Here is a 23937-nt window from a genome sequence, read left to right as displayed (position 1 = left end):
AGAAAACTCCTCAAAGTATTTTTGTCAGGTATATTGGTCACAAAAATGAATAGCTCAGTAAAATAGCAATTGGCATTAGAAATGGGGTCATTGTTGTGACTAACCTGACTATGTGTTTCAGAAGCCTTGGGGAACAGTTTGTGGAAGGAATTTGTAAAAGTTTGAAGATGAAAGCTGGAAAAATATTGTTGAAAACAGGGATTCATGGGCAATTCTGGTGGAAGCTCAGAAGACCAGAACACAGACAATAAAAGATCAAGATTATGAGGTTTCAAAGGGAAATAAAGACTCTATTGGAAAGTGGACTAATGGACATTCATGCTAAATCTGGCAAAGAATTTGTATGTGTTTTGTCCATGTCCAGAGACCTTATATAGGGCTTAATTTTAAAGTGATAGACTAATAAATGTGGATGGGAAAATTTTAAGTCAGCATAGCATTCAATCGGTGGCAAAGATGTTTTTGAAAGTTTTAGCAAGTTTTACTCTGAGAATTGGAGGCAGAAAGCAGAGATGATGAATCTTAACTATTTTCAATTTGACTAGGAAAATGCTTCAAAAACTGGGGTCAAGAAAGATATACTTTTTGTAATCATTAATCTGAATTGTCAATTTAAAGGGATTAAGAAATGCCTAAGACTAAGAGGCTTCTGGACATCTCAATGATAATATTTCTAGGAATGATTGGCATGTGGGACAGTGAAGTGGACATCCACCCTAAGTACAGGCAGCACCATTCAAGGGGTTGGAGGATTGGATGAACAAAAAGTGGAAGAAAAAGGAAGCAGCATCAGATGCCAGCTCACAAGCTGGATTCTTCTTGAATGGGTTATTGATTGCTGCTTTAATTGCCTAAAGAATTTAGCCTCCAGCTTCTTCACTCTTCCACAGCAGACTCTGCCTGATGACTCTCCCAGAAGTATGCAAATAGCCTTTATGGGACTATCCAGCTTCTGGTTCTATAAGCCAATCTAATAATCCCATTCTTATAATTTTATAATCATGTAATAGTCCCATAAAAGATATTTGTAGACTATACAAATGGAGCAACAAATACCTGCTCAGTCTAAATAGCCTCAGCTACTGAGGCTTGGGAATGAGAGAGATTAATGATTACACCCCAGTCTGGTACCAAAGGCCCCAAAAACTCCTAGGAGAGTCATCTGGCAGAGTCTGATGTGGAAGAGTGAATACGTATGTATATGTGTGTACACACACACACACACACACACACACACATATATATATATATATATATATATATATATATATATATAATAAGCTGAGTTACAGAAACTGTTTGCTCATCTGAGTTTTGGGATTGTTTTGGCCCCATTTCTTTTTTCTATTCCCCTATTACTCCTTTCTGGAAAAGAAATGCATTTCTATGCTACTGTATACTGTATAAATGTAACTTGCTTTTATTTTAAATATATATAAAATAATATATATATATATATATATATATATATATATATATATATATATATATAAAATATTCATCCTGTTGGTTCTTTTCCCCTAGAGAACCTTCAACAATACACTTCCTAAATGAATTCTAGCCACTAAACAGATACTTAGCATTTTGAAACTTAGACAATAGGAAAGATGGCTGAGGAAGCACCTGGGTATGAGCCATATGATACCTATTAAAGGCTCAAGGATGTAGAAGGGAAAATTCTTTTTTAAATTTTTAAAAATATTTTTATTTTTTTGGGGGGGCATACCTGGAATTAAACTCAGGGGCATTAAACCACTGAGCAGCATCCCCACCCCTATTTAGTATTTTTTTAGAGACAGAATCTCACTGAATTGCTTAGCATTTCGCTTTTGCTGAGCACCTCACTTTTGCTGAGGCTGGCTATGAACTTGAGATCCTGCTGTCTCAGGTTCCTGAGCTGCTGGGATTACAGGTGTGTGTCATTGTGCTTGGTGGGAAAATGCCTTGATAAGAGATCACAGAGCACTCTATTTACAAAGGAGGTTAAAAAAAAAAGTAGCTTCACTGGCCACCTAAGCATTCAGAGACCCCAGGCATCATGATTCCAGGGGACCCAAGTTCTTTGTACAGTGATCACACACCCTGGCATCATGTACATGGTTCTGGTTCTATGGTCACAGAGGCTTCTACCAAGATTTTGAAGGAAAGCATTAGAGAAGAGGCAAAATGTCAGAGTTGGACTCCCTGTGGGCCGCCCTAGGGGTGGGGATGGGTGAAACTGTGAAGTGAAATCAAAGCTAGAATGGAGAGAAAGGAATTCAGAAATACCAGTAATGTGGACTGTCTGCCAAGAAAAGGTGCTAACTATGGAGAGAGAGAGGCTAAAAAATAGACTGTGTATGTTACTCCCAGTAGGACCAAAGGAACCAGATTGTCCAAGCCCATTGGAAAACACATAATGTAGTGGTGTCCCAGATATTATATGAGGAGTTATAAGTTGAGTTACAGAAACTCATTGCTTGTCTGGGTTTAGAACTTGTTTGGGCCCCATCCTTTTTTTACAATGCCCCTATTCCTCCTTTCTGGAAAAGGAATGCTTTTCTGTGATACTGTATAATGGATAAATGTAACTTGCTTTTAATTTTTATAGGGATTCAGTCAAGAATTGACTTTAACTGTCAGAGGAGAATTTATACTTGGATTTTTAGCAATGCTGGAATTGTTACTACTAAGGAACACTTGGAGATGAACTAAGTGCATATTGCATTGTAAAATGGTCAGGAGCCTGTGGAAGCCAAGGGAAAAATAAAATGGTTTGGATATGAAGTGTTACACAAATGCTCCTGAATTATTGCAGGAATGTTCAGAGATCAAATGATCAGATTATGAGAGCTCTAACTTAATGGGTCAATCTCAGTTTAAATGGACTCACTGGGTGGTAACTTTATATAGGTGGGGCATAGCTGGAGGAGATGTATCACTCTTGCATACCCTGGAAGGGTTCATCTTCCCTGAATCTCCCTCTCCCATTTTGTCTCTGCTTCCTAGCTACCATGAGGTGAGTTGTTTTCTTCTGTCATACTCTTCAACTCTGATGTCCTGCTTCATCCTGAACCCACAGGAATGGACGGGGCCAACTATGGACTGAGACCTCTTGAAACCATGATCCCTAAATAAACCTTCCCTCTTCTAAGTTGTCTGTCAGCAATTTTAGTCATAGCCTTGAAAATATGATGAAAAAATGCTCATAGAAGGGATACCATTGGTTAAGAATGAAGCAATCTTGGGCTGGGGATGTGGTTCAAGCAGTAGCACACTCGCCTGGCATGCGTGTCTGCCGAAAACTAATAAATAAATAAATATTAAAATTCTCTCTCTCTCTCTCTCTCTCTCTCTCTCTCTCTCTCTCTCAAAAAAAAAAAAAAAAAAAAGAATGAAGCAATCTCATAACTCTATGGTACCAAGAGTCCTACATCAATAGTGGAAATAACAACATTACTAATTAGTGAAGAAATATAGCACATATTTGAAAATCTCTTATGAAGATCAGTTAAAAGTATCAGATATGAGTTTGTAGCTTCTAAGAACAAACATGCTGAGCAGCATAAATCCAGAGAAGAAATTTAAAGAATCAGTTTGAACCATTGATGCAAATGGCAACCATTTCTACTGGTCTCTTAAAGAACACTAATGGCTTTCTGGAGCATAACCTGGTGTTTTCCAAGAAATCTCTATATACTCTTAATAATCTTTCTATTCTATTTATGCTTCCTTATGTGATTTCTTCTCTCTGGCAAGAGATTAAGAGATTCCTCAAAATTCCAAATATTTTACCTCCATAATTGATCTTAAGTATATAGGAAAGATCTCAATACTTTCAAGGGGATTTTGCTGATTGATTTTTAAGAGTTTCTCTATGACCTTCTTGCTTTCAGTGTCTGTGATGAAAAATCCGTTGTTAACCTTATTGGTTTACCCCTGAATGTAATCTGTCTCCTTTCTCTTGTAGCTTTTAATATTTTCTCTGTGTTCTGTATATTGGAAAGCATGCAATGGAGGAAGGATAGCATCTTCAACAAATGGTGCTGGGAAAATTGGAAATCCGTATGCAACAAAATGAAACTGAATCCCTTTCTCTCACCATGCACAAAAGTTAACTCAAAATGGATCAAGGAGCTTGATATCAAATCAGAGACTCTGCGTCTGATAGAAGAAAAAGTTAGCTCCTATCTACATATTGTGGCGTCAGGCTCCAAATTCCTTAATAGGACACCCATAGCACAAGAGTTAATAACAAGAATCAACAAATGGGACTTACTTAAACTAAAAAGTTTTTTCTCAGCAAGAGAAACAATAAGAGAGGTAAATAGGGAGCCTACATCATGGGAACAAATTTTTACTCCTCACACTTCAGATAGAGCCCTAATATCCAGAGTATACAAAGAACTCAAAAAATTAGACAATAAGATAACAAATAACCCAATCAACAAATGGGCCAAGGACCTGAACAGACACTTCTCAGAGGAGGATATACAATCAATCAACAAGTACATGAAAAAATGCTCACCATCTCTAGCAGTCAGAGAAATGCAAATCAAAACCACCCTAAGATACCATCTCACTCCAGTAAGATTGGCAGCCACTATGAAGTCAAACAACAACAAGTGCTGGCGAGGATGTGGAGAAAAGGGTACTCTTGTACATTGCTGGTGGGACTGCAATTTGGTGCGGCCAATTTGGAAAGCAGTTTGGAGATTCCTGGGAAAGCTGGGAATGGAACCACCATTTGACCCTGCTATTGCCCTTCTCGGACTATTCCCTGAAGATTTTAAAAGAGCATGCTACAGGGATGCTGCCACATCGATGTTCATAGCAGCACAATTCACAATAGCTAGACTGTGGAACCAACCCAGATGCCCTTCAATAGATGAATGGATAAAAAAAAAATGTGGCATCTATACACAATGGAGTACTATGCAGCAATAAAAAATGACAAAATCATAGAATTTACAGGGAAATGGATGGCACTAGAGCAGATTATGCTTAGTGAAGCTAGTCAATCCCTAAAAAACAAATACCAACTGTCTTCTTTGATATAATGAGAGCAACTATGAACAGAGCAGGGAGGAAGAGCAGGAAGAAAAGATTAACATTAAACAGAGACATGAGATGGGAGAGAAAGGGAGAGAAAAGGGAAATTGCATGGAAATGAAGGGAGACCCTCATTGCTATACAAAATTACATATAAGAGGTTGTGAGGGGAATGGGAAAATAAACAAGGAGAGAAATGAATTACAGTAGATGGGGTAGAGAGAGAAGATGGGAGGAGAGGGGAGGGGGGATAGTAGGGGATAGGAAAGGTAGTAGAATACAACAATTACTAATTGGGCATTATGTAAAATTGTGCATGTGTAACCAATGTGATTCTGCAATCTGCATTTGGGGTAAAATTGGGAGTTCATAACTCACTTCAATCTAATGTATGAAATATGATATGTCAATAGCTTTGTAATGTTGTGAACAACCAATAAAAAAAATAAAATTAAAAAAAAAGAAATTTCTGTCTTAAAAAAAGAGTTTCTCTTGATTATTAGATTTAAGGTGAAAATTATTCATTGCTTTTATTAGAATTATGCAATTGTACTGATTGTGTGATGGTACATCTTCCCTTTTCTGAAGGACTGTTTTGACAAATCTTATTTGGAGAGGGTCTTGTTTAACTAGAGCTTTGAGTTCTGTGCATATGTTTTCTTTTGTTCCATCAAATGATTGTACTTTTTTCACTCTTAGAGTTTAATCCCTGTCCTTCCTTCTGAAGATTTGTGGAGTACAACTTTACTTGACTCACCATACAAATACATGAGTGAATAAATAGAGCCATGTATGCAAAGTTTCCAAATGTCATTGCCATCCCTTGTAGTTGCTGGAGCCACAGGCCACTCCTCTGCAGCATGATGAAATGGGCACTGGGAAGTCCTGTTCTGTCTCTCAGCTGCAATGGCAGCAACCAAGCCTAGTAAAATCCTGGTTGTGTTGAAGCTTCCACTCATACACCACTTTCTGCCTCTGTAACTCTGTCAGCACCAATTGACTCCTTAGACTGGACACCAGACAGAAATTACCTGTCTTGTAAAAAACTGGTTTTATTTTTTTATTAACCAATGACTCTCTTTTGTGGGGTTCCCAGGTGGCAGCTACTGCTGTTAACAATGTTCACCCTAAGAAATATACAGGCTAGCCAGGCATGGTGGCACATGTTTATAATCCCAGCGGCTTGGGAAGCTGAGACAGAGTTCAAAGCCAGCCTCAGCAAAAGTGAGGTACTAAACAATTCAGTGAGACCCTTTCTCTAAATAAAATACAAAATAAGGCTGGAGATGCGGCTCAGAGGTTGAGTGCCTCTGAGTTCAACCCTGGGAGAAAGAAAAAAAGAAAGAGAGAGAGAAAGAAAAAAGAAAGAAAGAAAGAGAAAGAGAAAGAGAAAGAAAGAAAGAAAGAAAGAAAGAAAGAAAGAAAGAAGAAAGAAAGAAAGAAAGAAAGAGAGAGAGAAAGGCGCTAAAGTTTGACTGTTAGAGACATTAGTCTTGAATATTTGGTACTGAAAGTTTCTCCTTCCTGTAACTTGAAAAAGATTTAGCTAGGACTTGAACAAAGTTTCACAAGTAAATATTGGTTGTGCATAAATATTACCAAAATAAGTAAAGAGGAATAAACACATCTACTAAACTTACCACTTAGAATTAAATAAATACAAACAGAAGTTGATAGAATTGGAATGCCCTTCCAAAGTTCAAATTGAGTTTTTTAGATACATAGTATAGTTTGAAGGTATTGCTTAAACACATGTGATGTAGAAGGGATTAATTATAGGGACTGACCTTCATGGAGAGCAAAAGGGACTTTTTAATTTAATTTTAGATAATAATTATATTATAAAATAGTTGAAGAATGGATGATCAACAATTCTTTTTCTTCATCTATTTATTGTATTTCCTTCATATAAATTATGTTTATAAAGTTAAAAATAAAAAATATAAAAAAATATAAAAACTCCTATTAGGAAAACAAAAATTAGTCTTTAAAATGATTACATATAAGCCAAATACCTGTAATCCCAGCATCTCAGGAGGTTGAGGCAGGGGGATCAGGAGTTCAAAGCCAACCTTAACAAGTTAACAAGGCCCTAAGCAACTTAGTGAGACCCTGTCTCTAAAATATAAAATAAAATAAAAGAGGGTTGGTATGTGGCTCAGTGGTTAAGCATACCTGGGTTCAATTCCTGGTACAAAAAAAGGATAAAGAAATTACATATGAAAATGGGCATTTTACCTCTCAGTCTTTTAATAAAACTATGGTGTGAAGAAAGAAATGGAATCAAATAAAATTAAATAAAAAATAATCTGAAAATCATGTAGCTTGATAAAACTTAGGGAGCTATAGTATATCTAGTTTGTAGCAATAGGCTATAACATTTTAAAAAGACTCATTGATAGTAATGTAATTTAAAATAATGACAATGATAGTGGGACAGTTAGTCTTAAAATAGTTATATGTCTTTAGACAACAAATATAGTGCAATTATATTACAGGTTTTTTCAAAAGATATGGGTAATTGAAAACAGCTTCATATCAATAGTTATCCATTTTTGTCAGAGTTCACCCACACTGGAATCACCTGGAATGCTATTTAGAAATGAAGATACCATTTTTATTCATAAAAGAAGTTCAAGTAAACAATTAATATATAGTTAAAAGACTGGAATAAGTTATTTTCAGCACTCATGACTTAGAAACAATAATACTTAGAACATTCAAAGCACTCTTTGCAAATAAGCCATAAAATGATGGAAAATACAATATAAAAGTAATGTACAAACTTTGCAAACTATGAAAGAACCATCCACTGATTGAACAACAGGTACACAATATAGTACCTAAATTTGTTCATATCAAGAGAATGGGAAGTAAGCTGTAACTTGAAAAAGATTTAGCTTTTTCTATAATCACTTTTACCAGTGATTATAGAAAAATATTATAAACCTCAGTAATATTCAGAAAAATTAAAGGAACCCTGACACAAAACTTTAAAACTTTAGAGGGAAAATTATAAAGTAAGATTACTTCAAATATTAGTTGTTATTTGGAGAACTATAAACTCTCATTTTTAGTTAGTGAAAATTTAAAGGGTTGTGAATATTTTGGAAGTTATTATGGCAATATTTGACAAATCAAAAATGCTTATGATTAAGCAATTACATGTATGTGGGATAAATGCAAAAAGAAATAAAATGTAGCTCTGGCATATACTTTTCCTAGCATCAGATGCATATGTGTAAATAATGGTTCATAATTGTTTTCTTTCTGCTATTAACAAATATTTTATAAGTGCCAACAAGATTTTAATCTTCATGTTAACAACTAAATTTCCATAATGTAGAAGCAACTAGTTTTATCAGAAATAAAGTGTGAAATCAACCAGTTGTATTTAAAATACGGTCATTTGTTTTATTCAGAATAGATAATAATTTAATGAATCAAACCCCCTTTGTTGAAAATTCTAATGGCAAGTGGGAAATGGAAACAACAAAATGATATTTTCAGGTACTGTCAAAACTTCACAAAGGGGGGAATATACTCAAACAAACAGTAAAAACAAAATAAAGTTATCTACCAAAATGGTAACAAATAGATATTATAGTAAAATATACTGAAATATATATTTATATTTTTCTACATATTTTTTAAATATAATGTGGAATCTTATTAAATATGGGGAAGAAATCCAGGGCTACCCCACTATGGCATAAGAAAGCACAACTACACAACTATCTGGATCAAAGAACTTCTACCTAAAACAAATTGTATCTTGATACATTTTCTGATTATTTTTGCAAATTCAAGTAGTATCAATGTAGGATATTTATTTTTGCCCTCAAAAATGTAAATTCCAGTTATAGTTTCATAGTAACATTTTAAAACACACATAGATACCAAGGTATATTATCTTCACAAAAATTTTTTTATGAAATATTATCACTTCTGCTACAATTTATCAATATTTGTATAACAGGTTCCATTCAAATGTGATTGAATGGAATGGAAGCACAAATGACCAGTGATTATAGACACTACCACCATTCAAATGTGCTTGAAAGGATAATTTCCTTTCTTTATCAACTAATATTTTCTTAATCTATACATTTCTTGAGAATTATAATGTGTGGGAGACCAAGAACACAACATTTTAATAATCACACAGAAACAAAATCTATCAGTTAATAAATCCCCAACCCGTTAATTTATCTATATAAACAAGCTGATTCTAAAGTATTTATTGAAATGAAAAAGTTCCAGAAAAACAAATAAAATATCAAAAGAGAAAAAAATAGAGGACTTACACTATGTGATTCAGAACTTACTAGATATCTACAGTCATCAAAAACATGCAGTACTGGAGAAAGAATAAATGCATAGATCAATGGGATAGTAAAAGAGCCCAGAAATAAATCATGTAACTTGAATGATATTTGACCAAAAAAAAATGCAACTGAAAGTAGAAAGCACAGACCTTTTTAAAAAAACAGTGGTACAAAAAACTGAACTTTTACATAAAAATAAGGGTGAATCTTGCCAGGTGTGGTCGCACACACATGTAATCTCAGCCGCTTGGAGGCTGAGGCAGGAGGATAGTGAGTTCAAAGCCAGCCTTAGCAAAAATGAGGCACTAAGCAACTCAGTGAGACCCTGACTCTATATGAAATAGAGGGGCAGGGGATGTGACTCAGAGGTCAAGTGTCTTAGAGTTTACCCTCTGGTACACCCCTTCCCCCTCAAAAAAGAAAAAAACTAGAAAAGGCCTTACATCTTTCACAAAATTCAACATAAAATTGACCCATGGATCCAAATGTAAAATGCAAAGCTATGAAACTCCTAGAGGATAGCATAGGAGCATATATAGATGATCTTTGATTAGAGATTACTTTTAGCTATAATTCCAAGAGTAAAATGTATTAAAATTTCATGTTAGATTTTATTTAAATGAGAAATTTCTGCTCTGCAAAAGACACTGTCAGAGAAGGAATATATGCCTCATAATGGGAGAAAATCTTTGCAAACCCCATATCAGAAAAAGGGCTGGTAATAAATTTATGGATACTGAAATTAATATTTATCAATATTTGTATATGTAAAAAGAAAGAATTCATATTTCAATAAAAGGAAACTAAATTATCTAGTTAAAAATTACTAAAGATCTGAACAGACCCTTCACCAAATAAGTTATTCAGAGAGAAAATAAACAAAAGAAATTGTATACAACATTTTATTAGCACATTGCAAATTATCACAATGAGATACAAATACATACCTATTAGATTTATTAAAATCTAAGTAGCAATAAGAACACATATTCATCACTATTAGTTATACAAAAAAAGTTGTCATTTTGCAACAGTTTGACAGTTTCTTAAAATACTGAACATACTCTTACCATATGATCCAAGAACCACATTTCTTGATATTTATCCAAATGAGTTGATAACTTTCATCCATGAAAAAAATGAGTACAAAAATGTTTTAAACAGTTTTTTTTCCCCAATTGCCAAAATTTAAAGCAATCAAAATGTCCTTCACTAGGTAAATGTAAAAACACACTGTCATACATACATTTAATGAATAATCATACAGAGTTTAAAAAAAAAAAGAGCTTTCAAGCCACAAAAGATGTGAAAGAACTTCAAATAATGTTGTTAAGTGAAAGAAACAAACAAAAAAGGCTAAATATTATTTGTTTCTAAATATCTAACCTTCTCAAGACTGTTAAGGATCTGAAGATTTTATGAAATTTAAGGGGAGGTAAGAGAAGATAAATAGATGAGCATGGAATTATTAGGACAGTAAAATTATTCCATATGATACTGTCATACCAGATTTTAGTCATCATACATTTGCTAAAACCTAAAGAATATGCAAATGAAAGAGTGAACCCTGATGTAGAGTTTAGTTAACAATGTAACTTTATATGATAATCAATTGCAACCATTGAAACACTCTAAGGCAAGAAGGTAACAACAATAAAAAATGTCAATTTTCAAGGTTAATGGGCCTAGCTGTCTTGGGATATAATGGGACTATATTTTTCTCTAAACCTAAATCTGTCCCCACAATAAAACTTAGTAATTTTTAAAAAGTACAATCTATCTTGTAAATGATGCCAATTCTCCCGGATGAAAGAAAACAGTTTCCTTTTTTTCACCCTAAGGAAGAAAATATTCTTCCTATGTTTTTTTTTTTAAATATCTTTATTTATTTTTATGTGGTGCTGAGGATTGAACCCAGTACCTCGCATATGTGAGGCAAGCACTCTACCACTGAGCCATAATCCCAGCCCCATCTTCCTATATTTTGAGAAAAGCAATAAATCTCGCTTTCCTCAAAGGGTAATATTCGAATAGTGGGAGGAAGAATCCGAAAAAGTCAACCTTTTTAATGGTAGAAGTGGTAGAAGATCTAATGTTCTAAATCTGATGGTAAGTGGTGTTCACAGATTTGACCTGATGAAGATTTAACTACTTTAGACAGAAGACCTTCTCATAGCCTGGATCATAATGCTGGATTTCAGGTTTTATTCCTGAAATCTCATTTTTGAAAGTCATACTACATAGCTCTAAGTTTTGTTTTGTTTTGTTTTTACTATTTTCTATTTTTGAGGGGAGTACTGGGGATTAAACTCAGGGGTACTCAACCACTGAGTCACATCCAGAGACTTAGTTTGTATTTAATTTAGAGACAGGGTCTCACTGAGTAACTTAACACCTTGGTTTGCTAAAGCTGGCTTTGAACTTGCTATCTTCCTGCCTCAGCCTCCAAGCAGCTGGGCTTACAGGCATGTGCCACATGCCTGGCCTATTTTCTTCTATTCTTTACCAAATACTGTAATGAAAAAGTTTCCTTTCCATTACAAAGATAACCATAATGGTTTTGTTTGTATTTGTCGATTTTAAGAATGCTAAATTTAAATAATAATGTGCTTCTAAAATGCACTGACAAGGATCAGTGCATTCTTTATTCCTAGAAATCAGAATAAACTACTCAGTTAGTTTTTATGCTGAAAGAAAAATAAATTCACTGGTATCTCAATACATAAGGACAATTAAATATTTAACTGCATAAAATGTGTTGTCTTTCATAGAAATTTTTTTTAAAAAATTTGTACTTCTATATGGACAGAATTTATTTAATTTATTTATTACTTTTTAAAAACATAACTTTATCTGTTTGTTTGTTTGTTTTTATGTGGTGCTGAGGATCGAACCCAGGGCTTCACATGTGCTAGGCAAATGCTCTACCACTGAGCTGCAACTCCAGCCCATTTTAAATAGTAATTCTTGGTGAAGGTAAATTACCTTTGATGTACATTGGCAGTCATCCAATTTTCTTTTATGATCTTTGTTTACCTACCCAGATTAGAATCAAATTTTAGAATCAAGTGAACATATGCATGAAAGAGTTTTCTTATTTAGATATAAGGTGTAGCAAACTGCTCTTCATACAACTTTCCCATTAATTTCTACATATTCAGGGAAACATAAAGCAATGGTTTTCAATCCAGGATACATGAAAAATAGGAGTTTACCAAACTAATTTTTGAATGCTAATACTTATCAAATTCTCTTTCTTATAAGGTGTCAAGTCCCAGATATGAGTCTTTCATATCAGAAAAGGCATGCCCATATGCATAAGACTATTGGTTTTCAAAGGCCCTAGAGCACAAATCACTGCTTCCTACAGCTAAGGCTTGACTTCATCTATTTCTTAGTTGTTCCTCATGAACTTCCTCATCAGTTCCAAATATGTGACCTTTGCCAACCTGTTTGCATTTTCCCTGGAACACATTCAGCTTCATTGTTCCCATTCAGATACTAATATCTCAAATGGCTGTCACCTGATGAACATTACATAGCATGGTAATTATGCACAATTATCATCTTAGAAAAATTGCCAGAATAATAGTTGAATCTAGAAATCTCTGTTTCAGTTCACAGTAGTACTTAAATTAGTGTAGTTATTATTAGGGATACTTCACTTTTCTTAAAGTATATTTTAGTTGTAGATGGACACAGTTCTTTTATTTTTATGTGGTGCTAAGGATCAAACCTAGTGCCTCACATGTGCTAGGCAAGTGCTCTACCACTTAGCTATAACCCCAGCCTAATAATTCACTTTTATAGAACATATATACATATGTGGGTACATATATATGTGCATGTACTGAAAACTGTGTGTAATTTGTTTAATGTTACATACCATACAAGTGTACGCAAGTGGCTTAAGACACTAATTAGAGAATGTTTTGCATAGTTAACACTCCTTCTATAATGGCAAAAATTGTCAATTTTATTCTCACAATCTCTACATTTAGATGTTTAAATGTGATATTTCCTAAAATATGACATACTTATGTTTTAGAACTCATAATAGCAAGCACTAGAATTCCAAGCAACATAGGCAAAATTTTGAATATACTTATATTTCACATCTAATGGGGGCATTGATACAGTAACTGTGGTTTTGAGTGGCTCCTAAGAGGGTCTTAACAATATTTCCCATAAACTAAATGCAAAAAATCATAGACAGTATGTATGACAGTCCCCTCCAAAAAGCCTTGCCTTCTATAGCACTTAAACCTTGTAAGCAAGTATATCATCAGTCTCTGTTCCAAGATCAACTCTAATAACAAATATTCATTTTTTATAGCTCTACTCTCTGTGATTGTAAATCCAGCACAGGAAACAACTCTCAGCAGGGATACTTGTAGCTACAAAGAACAATACCATATTTTGCCACTACTCAGATCTGACAAAATTACATTTGGGGATACTGCAAAATCAGTGTATGAGATAAGTCAAATTAAATCTTTAGAATTCCACATTTTACTTGCTGTTTTTCTGCTCACATAGTCAATTATTTCTTACCTAGTGCCTAGTTTTATTTTTCTCTTGACACACATAGTAGGAACTCAGTAAATATTGTTGATGTAAAGTTAGTCCCTACTTCTTGTCTCGGGCTATGGTGAACTCAGTCCTGATGCATAGTCTATCACCTCCTTGACTCAGATATAGTATTCCTGTCATAAGCTTTTTATTTTCTAGAATCTTTATGCTCTCCAATCTGGTCTTACATATTCTAATAATGCCCAACTTTTCCAGTCCTAATAACTTCTTCAACATTTGAGTGATTGATGTTCCGTTTTCATCCTTCTTCCATCATCATGAATATCACCTCAGCCTCAAATAAGGATGCTTCCTCTATCTCCTGGCTAGTTCAGATGCCCCTACATATTTTCTCAGTTTATTGGCAATAATGCCTTCAAGGAAAACAGAAGTAGCTGTACAAGGGCTGCACAGGGAGCCTGGTGTTCACCCCAGCATCAGTCATCAGACTTTCTTAAATTACTTATCCATTCCCTCACTTGTTTACTCTTTCTTTTTTCAAACATTTGCTAAGCAGCTACTACCTGTCAATCATTCTGGTGAGAGCTTCAGGGTATATATAAATTGTTAAAATGCCACCTTTCCTTCCAGTTGTTCAATCTTAAGGAACAAATATATCCACATAACTTTAGTATGTTGAATTCTCTAATAGAGATTTCTTATTTCATTTTTCCACATTTTTAAATTGGTGCATTATAACTGTACATAATGTCGGGATTTTTTATTACATATTCATACATGCACACAATATAACAATATAATTCGGCTAATTTCAAAGCTAAATGGTATGATAAAATCTCATCTTTTGAGCAAATAAAAAAATGATATCTCAAAAAAATGAAATTTAGTTTGGCTGAAGGCTCAGAATTAGATGATAATATATAAAGTTGGAGAACATCTTCCAGGCAAAGAAATAACATATATAAAGAATATGCCATTCAAGAGTATGAGTTTTCTATAGAATAATATTGAGAACTGCAGTGTGAAGGGAGACAATATTTGGTGATAAGACAAGTAAGTCAGGTTTTGACTTACATGGCACAAAATTTAGGGGACATATATGGCAAAAAGAAATATGGACTTTATTAAAGATTATACCTAGGCAATAGAAGTTGTTTTATTGTTTCTTTTGTTTGAATAAAAAAAAAAACTTTAAAGCCTGTTCAAAAGGATAATTTAGATGGACACGAGATATTTTTTTAGGGCTGTGGTTCTGGCTCAGAGTTGGAGGGCTTGCCTAGCATGTGTAAGACACTGGGTTTGATCCTCAGCACCACATAATGTAAAATAAAGATATTGTATTCACCTATAACTAAATATATATATATATATATATATATATATATATATCTTTTTAATATATAAATATATATATATATATATATATATATATATTAAAAAGAGCTATTTTTTTTTAGAAAAATGCTAAAATACATTTTTCTTCAATAGATTTATTGACAAAAATCAGGTCCAAAAATTTTCCTCAGAAAAATGTCATTATGAAAATACAAATAATGTTAAGAGCAAGAAAGTACTTTAATTAGAAACCCTTGCAGTGGAAAGAAAGAATATGAGCAGAAATGAGGGACATAGGAAAGGGTGACCAAGGGTAACAGGTGCAATTGTAGCATGAAATGAAGAAAGGAAGGTTATAATGATCAATGGAGGTATGTATCTTATTCATATCTTGGCTCACACTTTTTAAAATCTTTGAGTCTAAAATATTTTTTGTGAAAGACTCAAGTATTTCATAATAATAATAATAAGATTAGAGCCCCAAGACATTTTGAGGATGTCATTTTGCCTCCCTCTCCTCATATCACCTTATGTCATCACACCACCAACAGCATAATTGTTTTATTTATTTGCATAATAAAATACTCCTGATAGGGTTGTAGCTCAGTTGCATAGCACTTTCCTAGAACTTTAGAGGCACTGAGTTTGATCCTCAGCACCATATAAATAAATAAAATAAAGTTATTTTGTCCATCTACAACTAAAAGTATTTTTTTATAAAAGTACTCCTTAATAACCATTATCATCATGACAAGTATTTAAGTGTGACTGTATGTCAGGTAAACTGCTAGGTACTTTATATATGTTAATTGATATACATTAATTAAATTGAATTAATTACTCTAATTATATTCCAAGTTATTTTTTATATATTTTTAGTGTATTATAGTTATGCATAATATTATAATTCATTTTGACATCATTATACATATATGGAATACAATTTGCTCCAATTCAGTGCCAGTACTTCCTTTTTCCTTTTCTTCTTCCCTCCCTCTGTTCCCCTTCCTCTTCTCTACTGGTCATCCTTGTATTTACCTATTGTTTTTTTTTTAATTTTAAATTAGTGCTGTATAGATATGCATAAAGGTGAAATTCACTATGGCATATAAATATGTGTACAGAGCATAGTGAAGAGGGCAGAAAAAGGGTGGAGCAGTGAGATGAAATTGACCAAATTATTTTTCATGCTCTTTGATTCATTCTTTAAATTAGTGTCCATGTGTTTGTTCTGTGTAAAATTTAAACATGTTTATTGACCCTTACCTCTCTTTTCTAATCACAGTGATGTTTTCTCATGCATTAAGAAAATGATTAAGACAGCTTCATAAATTATTTCTGCTACAAATTTCCTTTTTCTTCCAGTTTAATTTCTACATATTATTTACATTACAAAAACTTCACCAAACCTATACAAACAAGTATGTTACTAGTATTTACTAGCCTATGTCAACAAAAATGAAATATTGACCTTAATAAATATAATTTATTTGTCCCTGTAATTCTAAAAATTTGGTAATAGACTTCTACAATCCTAGAAACAAATCTGTCAATTATTATAATTTCTCAAACATTATTGCAGAGGTTCTCAAAGAAACACTCTCAAGAAAGCTTATACATATTTACTCTCATGGAATCTTTACTGCTTTGTCAGATTATGCTGCTGTTACAGATATTATAACTTCTTTTCTGCAGTCTTCCTATAGATTTGTTTTTCTCTTTTATCAATGAATATTAATTATACAGAACAGTGGATTTTATTGTGACATATTCTTGCATGAGTTTAACATATTTTGATAATTTTCATTACCTATTACCCTAACCCTCTATCCTTACCCTGTTTCTCTTTCTTTTCTCTAACAATCTCCTTTTTACATTAATATCTTCATTTTTCTCTGTATATATTTTGTAGGTGAGATAAAACATATGTTATCTATATTTCTGAGTCTGGCTTATTTTGCTTAACCCAGTGATATCTCTAGTTCAATCCATTTCCCTTCAAATGACATTATTTCAATTTTCTATATGACTGAACCCATACTTCATTGTGTATTTATACCATATTTTCTTTATCTATTCAACCTTTAATGGGTAAATAGCCTGATTTCATAATTTGGCTAATGTGAATTGTGCAGCAAAAATATGTGTATGCAGATATCTGTATACTATGCAGCTGACTTTAATTCTATTGTATATACATTGTATATATACAGAGGAATGGTAAAGCTGGATCATAAGGGAGAATTTTTTAGCTTTGAAAGGAAAGCTTAATAGCAATTTCTATAGTAGCCCTACTTATTTATATTCCAACCAACAATGTATCCAAGTTCTTTTTTCCTAACATTTTTACCTGTATTATTTGCATTTTCATTCATTGCTATTCTGACTGGAGAAAGTTGGAATTTCAAGAGAGTTTTAATTTGCATTTTGTTAATAGTTAGACATTGAACAGTTTTTTTTTCCATAAAATTATTAACTATGTGTACTTTCAAGGAACATCTGTTCAGTTAATTTTCTTATTTGTTGATTGTGTTGTTTTATTTTGTATTACTTTTTAATACTTTATATATTGTGGTTATTACTCCTCTTTCAGAAGAGTGTATTGCGAAGATTTTTTCAAATTCTATAGATTGTGTTAATCTGTTCCTTTGCTGTGCAGAAGTGGTTTTTTAATATAATCCAATTTGTTCTTTCTTTCTATTATTTACTACACTATATGAGCCCTATTCATGAAGTTATCACCAGTGCTTGTATGTTAGAGTATTTCCCCTCTGTTTTCCTCTAGTAGTTTCAGTTTCAGGCTTTGGTTTATTCCTATTTATTTAATTGATTTCTTAAAAAATAAAAGCAGCAAAATGCATTACAATTCTTATTATACATATACAGCACATTTTTTCATATCTCTGTTTGTATATAAGTATGTTGACACCAATTCGTGTCCTCATACATGTACTTGGGATAATGATGTCTATCACATTCCACCATCCTTGCTAATCCCCTGCCACCTCCCTTTCCCTCCCATCCCTCTACCCTATCTAGAGTTCATCTATTCCTCCCATGCTCCCCCTCCCTATGCCACTAATAGTCAGCCTCCTTATATAAGAGAAAACATTTGGCATTTGTCTTTTGAGGATTAGCTAATGTCACTTAGCATTATCTTCTTCAATGCCAACCATTTACCAGCAAATGCCATGATTTTATTCTCTTTTATTGCTGAGTAAAATTCCATTGTGTATATATGCCACATTTTTTTATCCATTCATCCACAGAAAGGCATCTAGATTGGCTCCACAATTCAGCTATTGTGAATTGTGCTGCTATAAACTTTGATGTGTCTGTGTCCCTGTAGTATGCTGTTTTTAAGTCTTTTGGGTATACACAGAGGAGAGGGATAGCTGGGTCAAATGGTGGTTCCATTCCCAGATTTCCAAGGAATCTCCTTACTGCTTTCCATATTGGCTGTACCAATTTGCAGTCCCACCAGCAATGTATGAGTGTGAGTTTCCCCCCACATCCTCACCAACAATTATTGTTGTTTGTTTTCATAATAGCTGCTATTCTGACTGGAGTGAGATGATATCTTAGAGTAGTTTTTATTTGCATTTCTCTGATTGCTAGAAATGTTGAAAAAATTTTCTTCATATATTTGTTGATTGATTGCATATCCTCTTCTGAGAAGTGTCTGCTCAGTTCCTTGGCCCATTTGTTGATTGGGTTATTTTTATTTTTTGTGCTTAACTTTTTGAAATCTTTATATACCCTAGAGATTAGTGTTCTATCTGATGTGTGAGGGATAAAAATTTTCTCCCAGGATGTAGGCTCTCTATTCACCTCACAGATTGTTTGTTTTGTTGAGAAGAAACTTTTTAGTTTGATTCCATCCTATTTATTGATTATTGGTTTTAATTATTGTGTTATAAGTGTCTTATTAAGGAAGTTGGAGCCTAATCCCACATGATGAAGATTAGGGCCTATCTTTTATTAGACACAGAGTCTCTGGGTCAATTCCTGGGTCCTTGATCCACTTTGAGTTGAGTTTTGTGCATGGTGAGAGATAGGGGTTTAATTTAATTTTTTTGCATATGGATTTCCAGTTTTCCCAGCAGGATTTGTTGAAGATGCTATTTTTTTCAATGCATGTTTTTTGGCACTTTTGTCTAATATAAGATAATTACTAGGGATAACAGGAACAGATCTCAACATCGTAAAGACTATCTACACTAATCCTCAGGCCAACATAATTCTAAGTGGAGAAAAATTGAAGGCATTCCCTCTAAAAACTGGAACAAGACAGGGATGCCCATTTCACCACTTCTATTCAACATTGTTCTTGAAACACTGGCCAGAACAATTAGACAGATGGAAGAAATTAAAGTGATATTTATAGGAAAATAAGAACCTAAATTTGCACTATTTGCTGACAATATGATTTTATACCTAGAAGACCCAAAAAGCTCCACTAGGAAACTTCTAGAACTAGTAAATCAATTCAGCAAAGTAGCAGAATATAAAATCAACACCTGTGAATCAAAGGCATTTCTGTTTATTAGTGACAAATTCTCTGAGAGGAAAATGAGGAAAACTACCTCATTTACAATAGCCTCAAAAAAAAAAAACTTGGGAATCAATGAAAGAAGTAAAAGATCTATAAAATGAAAACTACAGAACCCTAAAGAAAGAAAAAAAGAAAACCTTAGAAGATGGAAAGATCTACCTTGCTCTTGGATAGGCAGAATTAATATTATCAAAATGATCATTCTACCAAAAGCACTATACAGATTTAATGCAATTCTGATCAAAATCACAGTGGCATTCCTCATAGAAATAGAAAGATCAATTATGAAATTCATCTGGAAAAAAAGTGTCCCAAAATAGCTAAAGCAATCCTTAGTACTAAAAATAAAGCAGGTGTCATCACTATAGCAGACCTTAAACTACATGACAGAGCAATAGTAACAAAAACAGCATGGTATTGGCACCAAATAGACTGGTGTATTTCAAATGGATTTTTGTACAGGTTGAGAAATGGAAATCTATTTTTGGTCTTCTACATGTGAATATCCAGTTCTCCCAGAACTGTTTGTTGAAGACGTTGTCTTTTCTACAATATATCTTTTTTGGTGCTTTTCTCAAGAGTCAGATTGTGATAACTCTGTGAGTTTATTTCTCTCTCTTGTATTCTATTCCACTGTTTGTTTGTATTTTTTTTGTGTGTGTGTGTGCATGTGTGTGAGAGTGTTGCCAGTTTGTTGCAATTTTTATTACTATGGCTCTGTATTATATTTTAAAATTGGTTATTTCTTTTTTTCCAATTTTATTGGGATATAACTGAAAAGTTAAAATTGTATACATTTAAGGCATAAAACATGATATTTTATTTTATTTATGTTATTTCTTTTTTACATACATGACGATAGTGGAATGCATTACACTCATTATTACCCATTTATAGCACAATTTTTCATAACTCTGTATGTAAAGTATGTTCATGCCAAATTATGCCATTATACATGTACTGTATTTTTTTGTATTACATTTCTTAGTACACATATATACCACAATTTATTATATCTCTGTATATTAGGCATGTTGGCACCAATTCAAATCTTCATACATGTATTTTGTATAATGATGACCATCACATTCCACCATCCTTGTTATTCCCCTTCCCCCTCCTTTCCCTCCCATCCTCTTCCCTATCTAGAAATAATCTTCCTCCCATGCTCTCCTTCCGTACCCCACTTTGAGTTACCCCCCCTTATATCAGAGAATATATTCAGCATTTGATTTTTTACGATTGACTAACTTCACTTAGCATAATCTTCTCTAACTCCATCTATTTACCTGCAAATGCCATGATCTTGTTCTTTTTTAGTACTGTGTAATATTCCATTGTGTATAAATGCCACATTTTTTTATCCATTCATCCCCTGAAGGACATCCAGGTTGGATCCACAGTTTCGCTATTGTGAATTGTGTTGCTATAAACATTGATGTGGCTGTGTCTCTGTAGTATGCTATTTTTAGATCCTTTAGGTATAGACTGAGAAGAGGAATAGCTTGGTCAAATGATTCCATTCCCAGTAAAATTGGTTATTTCTCTGAAGAAGGTGATTAAACACTTCTTGCTTACTGTATTATAGTTTACAACATGTGGTAAAACACACATGAATCCCAGCAAGAGAAACCCAAACTGTTAGTTTTGTCCTCATTTCGGAAAAACTGCTTAGAGAATAACAAGTGACATAGCATAACTGAACACCTTGAGATAGGTAAATAAAATTTTTAAAAATATATTTATATGGCTGGGGTTGTGGCTCAGTGGTAGAGTGCTTGCCTAGCGTGTGTGAGGCCCTAGGTTCGATCCTCAGCACCACATAAAAATAAATAATTAAAATAAAGTTATTGTGTCCAACTACAAGTTAAACTATACATACTTAATGTATATATGTGCTTTGCATATATGTGTGTGTATATACAAATACAAATATATATATATATATATATATATATGTGTGTGTGTGTGTATGCATACACATACTTATAGATATATATTTATATACTCCCTAAGATTGCTCTAAGGAAAACTGATAAACCAGCCAAGATATTAGTGAATTAAAATTTGAATTTCAGGCATAATGTAAGTAAATCAACAGACTTCATAATAAGAATGTTCTAGGGAAATTTAAAAACAAATATGTGGAAGAGGGGATAAATAAGTTTCCTTGTTTAAAGAAAGAGGAAAACTGGATTGTGGGAAATTTTAATCTAGTGTGAGTCATCTTATTAAGATTGATTTTCAACTATTGTATTTGGGAAGCATAGTTTTTTTAATGATACATTAGATATTAGTTTTAGGATAATTAATTATAGATAAACTGCTACAATCATTTAATTAATTATTCATTGCAGTCATCAAAATTTAGAAATATAAATATCTTAGTAGTATCTTCGCTAGCCCTTTATGTTTAATTAACTATTGTTTAATATATTATGTTTCTATATGTTTATGCTATATAGTCTCATTCAGATTTACCACAGTATAAAACACTTAAATATGAGGTATGACACACATTTTGTACAGGAAAATAATAAAAGTGTCACCAACCGAATTCTAAGCAGATGTGATGATAATATATAACTTTGACAGAATAAAATTTGTAAATTAGATCACTTAAGCTTCAAGAGTCCTCAAGCAATTTAGTGTAAGAGTTTCCTACTGTGATAAGTGAAGTTTTGTAAAAATTAGTTATAACACCAGAAGCAAGTTTTCCATCAATTCAAACTGAAGTTGCTGATGCTAATATATTTTGAAAACTCTTATGATTATACAAAAGAAATATAGCACAGACATCTATTTATATTCATATTTTTGAGTAAATATTTCTTAAGGTTATTTGTAATGTATAATTTATTTATGAGAGATCATAATATTATCTTGGAATATCAACAAGTAATTTTTCTGTTCCTCAATATAGTGGTTCAGTAAATAAAAGATTGGCATGCAAGAGGAGAAATGCAGGATGCAATTGCTGTAAATAGTTTTTACAGTGATAAAATGTGTATACGCCAAGGTATTTTACAAGTTTATAAATAACTAAAATTCCTCCTGTTTTAAAGCTACTCTGGAGAAATAAGTGAAGAAGTTAGCCTAGTAGAAACTGTAAATGTTCAGGAGAAATTAAGAAAAAAAATAATATGTAGCATTAAATAATCAAAAACATCATCAAAGTGGTGAATGCATGTTTCAAATGGAAAAATTCTAAACTAATGACTCTGGATATATCAGGAAATACATCATGCTATCAGACTATAGCTACTATTGATGATTCTTTTCATTTGAACATAACTGAACAGAAGTAATGTGGTTATGTACAGAAATTCAGTCTCCACTTGTGAATATCTAGCATAAAGTGCTTATTCTACAAATATTTGTTTTGACATTTTCCCAGAATATATACTGGTTCTAGGACAAGGTAAATACCCTTGGAGAAATATTAGTTTACCATTGCTGCATAAGAAATTACCACAAATTTAGTACCTGGAAGCTAATTCTATACTCAGAGTATCACACAGTTGAAATCAAGATGCTGGTGATTCTGGGCTTTTATATGGATGCTCTGGAGGTAAAGCCATTTCCAATAATATTCTAGTGATTAGTGTAAGTTAGTTATATGTGGTGATAGGATAGAAGGCCAAGGTCGCTTACATTTCTTCTCTTGTGATACCTTCCATCTTCATAGCAGAAATAGTGTGTTGAATTTCACTAATGATTTTAATATTTCTTCCTTCCTTTTCTTCTGTCACCAGTCCAAAGAATCTGTGTTCTTTTAAGGTCTCATGTGGTTACATTAAGCCCTCTAGATTACCAATGATAAATATCCTATTTTAAGATCAACTGTACCATATAATATAACATGATGACGATAGTGAGATCTTAATATATGCATATGTTCTAAAAATATCCCTGGGAGATTCTTTAAGAAAAATGCCCTGTGAAGACTCATGGAAATTTTATAAGACATTTTAGAAAAGAACTCGCAAAAACTAGGAAAACTGAGGCCTACACTTCAAGGAAGAAGACATTCACAAGAAAATGTAAAAAAAATACTAGTCCTCTAAAGGTCAGCTTCAAATGTTATGCATTGAGATCCATTGTTTAGATTCAAAGATTACATGCTTTTTTCAATAAGTACCCACTATCGTACAG

The sequence above is a fragment of the Urocitellus parryii genome, chromosome X (genome assembly GCF_045843805.1).
Source record: "Urocitellus parryii isolate mUroPar1 chromosome X, mUroPar1.hap1, whole genome shotgun sequence".
In the NCBI taxonomy this organism is placed as follows: domain Eukaryota; kingdom Metazoa; phylum Chordata; class Mammalia; order Rodentia; family Sciuridae; genus Urocitellus; species Urocitellus parryii.
The sequence above is the reverse complement of the archived record's forward strand: the minus strand, read 5'-3'. Positions refer to the sequence as shown.